Source organism: Antechinus flavipes, chromosome 3, assembly GCF_016432865.1.
Source record: "Antechinus flavipes isolate AdamAnt ecotype Samford, QLD, Australia chromosome 3, AdamAnt_v2, whole genome shotgun sequence".
Taxonomy (NCBI): Eukaryota; Metazoa; Chordata; class Mammalia; order Dasyuromorphia; family Dasyuridae; genus Antechinus; species Antechinus flavipes.
Window position 1 is genome coordinate 124207261 of NC_067400.1, and position 4843 is coordinate 124212103.

General features: G+C 32.9%; 1 long non-coding RNA gene across 1 annotated transcript; it reads right to left on the reverse strand.

The window, feature by feature from the left end:
• Positions 1-2046: 2046 nt before the first annotated feature.
• LOC127557817 (uncharacterized) lies at positions 2047-4606 on the reverse strand. The gene is made up of 2 exons (XR_007952636.1): positions 4483-4606; positions 2047-2742 (listed from the first exon to the last, which is right to left on the reverse strand). It is a non-coding gene; the product is annotated as an uncharacterized LOC127557817 (long non-coding RNA).
• Between the last annotated feature and the right edge of the window lie 237 nt (positions 4607-4843).

The following is a 4843-nucleotide window of genomic DNA, read 5'->3' on the forward strand; positions in this document are numbered from 1 at the left end:
TGTTCTGACACTCTAAAATTTGTTTAGTGTCATTATTTAAAGGAATTTGGAGAGTTTGGGGGGAGAACTTGGCAGAGAGAGAGAGTTATCTTTACTCTCCATTCTTTGTTCTGCCTTCCTCTTGTTTTGTTTTTTCTTTGTTTTCCTTTTGGTCTCTTTTCCTAGATTATTCTCAATGTTAGACATTGTGACAATCCTATTATCTAACTGTAAGCATTATCCAGAGCTCATCTTGAGCCCTTATTTCTTCTCTCAACATCTTTTTTCTTGATTTCATCAGTTCATATAAACTAAATTATCATTTATGTAAAGATGATCCCTACCTTTACATTTTAGTTTCTCTTTACAAGTTAACTGGAGTTTTAAGTGGCTGCATTCCTACTAGAAATTTCTTTGATATCTTTTAACCATCCCTTAAGCATTTCTAAATCATCTCACATTCCCCACCCCCGCAACCTACCTCCCCTCTTCCTAACTTTACAATTTCTTTTGAGAGTACCATTATCCTTCTAGTCAATAATTTAGAATTATCCTTTTAGATTTTACTTTTCCCTCCCTCATAATCAATCATCTATTAAATCTTATTGAGTCTACCTTCAAAAACCCTCTCTCAAATTTGTCCCCTTCCCTGCTTGTATTGTACATCACAACTGTGATTTGTGTCCTTATCAGCTTTTGTCTAAACTATTGAAGACTGCTTTCTTTATTTTTAATTTTTTCCCTTTCCAATCCATATCCCACATGACAGTCAAATTAATATTCCTAAATTCTGTTACTTTCTTGCTTAAACAAATAAAACAAATCCTCTAGTACTGCTTTTTTCTAGTATTTAACAATCTGATTCCAGATTACCTTTTTTAGACTTAATACAAGTTCTTTATATTATCACATTTCTGCCATATTTATCTTATTGTTTTATGTACATGCTATTTCATCTCCTATCTCCATGTATTTGTACAAGCTGTGCCGCATGCTTGGAACCTTACCTCATTACCTTAGCTTCTTGGAATCCTTAATTTCCTTCAAAGTTTAGTTCAATGCATGGACTCTTTTGATTTTGATTGTTGCTAGTATCCTGTCCCTGAAATTACTTTTTATTTGAAATATGTTGTATTCTATTATTTATTTAGTATATATTGTGTATTTACTTCTCCCTTCATACATATTTCTTTTCAAGAGGATACAGGCTCCTTGAGGACAAATAATGCCCTGTTTTTGTCTTTATATACCTGAACCCAACACAGTGCCTTACACTTAGAGGGTACTAAATCAATTCTTTTAAAAACTGAAATTATGTAAATATATCTTTCCTGCACCATAAACATTAAATTTCTCTAAACCTTTGAATCAATGTTCATTATAATGAAAGTTGATTATTATATTGTATTTTACCAAGGAAGTATAGAGTGGGAGAAATGTTTTTCACATTAAACTGTATTTGTTTAATAGGAGGTTCTATAAATTGTACGCTTGCCTACAAGTAAGCCAATATATGCATTTTCACTCTGTAGAAAATTCCTTTTCGCATATAAACTAATGGTCGCAGGATGCACATGGCTTCTTTACTATGATTCTTGGACCTTCTCCAATTCTAATGAGCAAAGGAATAAGGTTACAAACACTCTCATTGGAGACTTCAAGATCTGAACTATCACTTTGGAAGTAATATGTGGAGGAGAGAGGAAGGACCTGGAGGAATAGAATAGAATTAAGTTTGATCCTCAGATCCTGTTAATACAGGGATGAGCTCTATCACCAAGGCAACCCAACAGGAATTGTGACCTCAGATGGATATTTAGGAAAAATTTTTTGTTTGGACAAAGAAATAGTGTGTAGCCAGAGTTTCAGGAGAAAAAAATGAGAAACTGGAGGCATGACAGACAGAGAGCATTCAGGTAAACTTCCTAATCCCATCTCATGGTCTCTCTTCCCTTGAGAAAGATGACACTCTTAAGGTAAGGGGAGATACAAGTATGCAATTTTTTAAAAACTTTTTTCTCATTTTAGGGAATGAAGTTGACACATTTTGCTAAATATATCTCCTCATTTTTCAGTTTTTCAGTTATTTTATTTTTGGTGTTGTTGACATTTGGGCCTGAGTATAAATGAGAAGACTGGAGTTGAAAGAAGGGAGTCTTAGGAAGAGAAGACCCAACATTCTTCTTTGAGTTGATGTTCTAATTTTTTCATTTGACTTTGCTCTAATATTTCAGATTGTATATCTTCATCTTGGAGTTCTATCTCTTCTAATTTGTTTTGCAGAATGCACAACTTTTTATTAAAATTTTCCAGTCTTTCTTCTAAAACACTGGCTCTTTTTTCAAGTTTTTCTTTAAGAACTTTAATTTCACTCCTTACTTCATCTTTGAATTCTTTTGTTAGAATTTTCAACCGTTCTTGTGCTTGTTCCATTCTTTTTTCTGGTGTACTAGCTATGGTAGACAATGACAAATTATTTATTTCTTCCTTAGATGTCTCCTCAAGTCCTTTTACTCCATATTTCTGCATTGTAGAAGACCTTTTTTTGTACTTGCTCATTTTTCAGTTTCTTTGCTTTTTGTGTTTTTCTCTGTGGAATTTTCCTTGTGAAGATTACTTTCCTTTTTGCTCTTTGTTATTATTTTACTTTATTTGGATCAGTTGTTGTTTGAAGGTGATTTGGGAGTGACTTGATCTCACAACTACTCATTGAACCATTTTTTCCAAAAATCCTGCTTCTCTAAAGTTCTCCTTGGCTAGTCACTGTATACATAGAAAGAAACCCAAAAAGTCAGGCTAGGGGAAAGCTCTCATAAGTATAATAAATCTGACTCTCATAAGTATAATAAATTTATTTTTCCTATTCTATACTATATATAGTATATATTATATAGTATCTTTCTGACCATTCCCTTCTCTTTGAAAATTTATTACTAGTTGTTAAAGACTAAATTTGTAGCAAGTAGATCAAATATCTTTTTTCCCCCTTTCACTTTTATTTCAAAGAACATTGAGGTAGAATATATGGGTGACTACATGTATGCTATGTTATCTTTTCAAATGAAATATTGGTCAAAGTAGTATGTAAAATAAAAAATAAATATGTAATTTATCCTGAATCTCACTATCATTATTCTCAGTTATCTAAGCCATAGGCTATTATTTACAATATCTTTTTGATAAAAATAAACATCACTATAGTAAAATAGGTCCTATTTGTATCCAAGATATTTTGGAAAATCATTTTGCCTTCCATATTTGACTTTTTAAAGTCATTATTATTAGATATCTATTCAGATTGAACTTTAAATGTGAAAATATTGAGAAAGTAGATGATCAAGAGGAAAAAAGATCATGACCTCAGATTTAGCATGATGAGAAATTTGTTTTAGAGGGCAGATTAAATAGGAATGAAGATTGAGCAGGTTGTCAGCAGAAAAAATAATGTATGAGACACCATGGAGACCTGGTATTTGGGGGAGGGAAGGAGGGAATATAACTAAGGAAAAAATAAGAGAATAGGCTTAAGTGATGTTCTTAAAAAGATGGTCTGTGAGAGAAGAAGGATGTGAGAAAAAGGGGGGCAAAAGAAGGAAACAATTACAATGAGTAATCAGTTGTGAATCTATATAAAAATGTGTTATATGAGGACATATATTTATGTGTGTATATGAATATATGTATATATGTTCATAGAGTCCATGGAGATCTGAAGTAATCAATAGAAGTAGATTTTTTCCCTCACAGTCACTTGATGGAGGGCAAGCATGATATAGAAAGAGGAGATTGGGAAAGGGTCATTTCTCTTTTAACTGATCTGGACCCTATTTACTGTGGAAAAGTCAAATCATATAATATCCCCTAGTATTGAAGGGAAAATAAGGGGCATTGAGGCACAGAAAGTGAAGTCTTCAAGATGCTAAGAAGAGGTTCATTGGGAGTACCATCCTTTCCACTCTCCCCTCTCAGGATACCACTGCTGTAGGAAATAGATGAATCAAAACCTAAATGGACCAGCATCTCCTCTGGATGTGTTAAGGGAACCAGATAACAACTTGTATCTCAAGTTAATTAATCTCATCCATACTTGATGAAAGTCAGACTTATATTTGTGCAGGGAGCAAGAAATTGGTTGTGGCACTAAAGTAGAGTGTAACTATGGAGATCAGGTAAATATTGGTCATGATTCTTTCTCACATCACTGTGGTTTTATAGCACTAACAGTTCTAGAGTTTGTGATTTACAGAATCTTATATAACTTCTAAAATGTAATTTGAAACTTGGAATTCTAAAATATTATGATTCTATTCAATGGTCATTTTAAATAATCACAATCTTTTGGAACTGCCTACAACTCAAAAGCAAAGCAGCAAAGTAAAACAAAATAAGTCTAAAACCAGTAATAAATGCCTGTCACAAAAAATGTGCATTTAATTACAAAAGAGGAGAAAAGAGTCTGTCATAGTTAACTTTTCAGGCTTAGAGAATATTCATTCAACTCACCTAAAACACAGTGCTTGGATTTGTGGCTCAACCTTTGCTTCTGCCTATGTTATAATCAGACTCTCTGAAGGCAAATGGTACAAGCTGCTGATGTTGGTCAGAAAGGAAAATGGTGGTAGCATACTCACAATTAATATGGATATAACACTTGAAAATTTGCCAAGTGCCTTATATCTATTGATGCACCTAAACCTCATAACAACCCTCTGTGAGGTAGATACTAAAAAATCCCTGTTTTACTTATGAGGAAAATGAATATTAGACAAGTTATCCTGTATTCACACAATTAACTAAGCATGAGAGGCAGAATTTGAATTCAGGAATTTCCTAATTCTAAGATCAAAACTATCACTTAGAAACT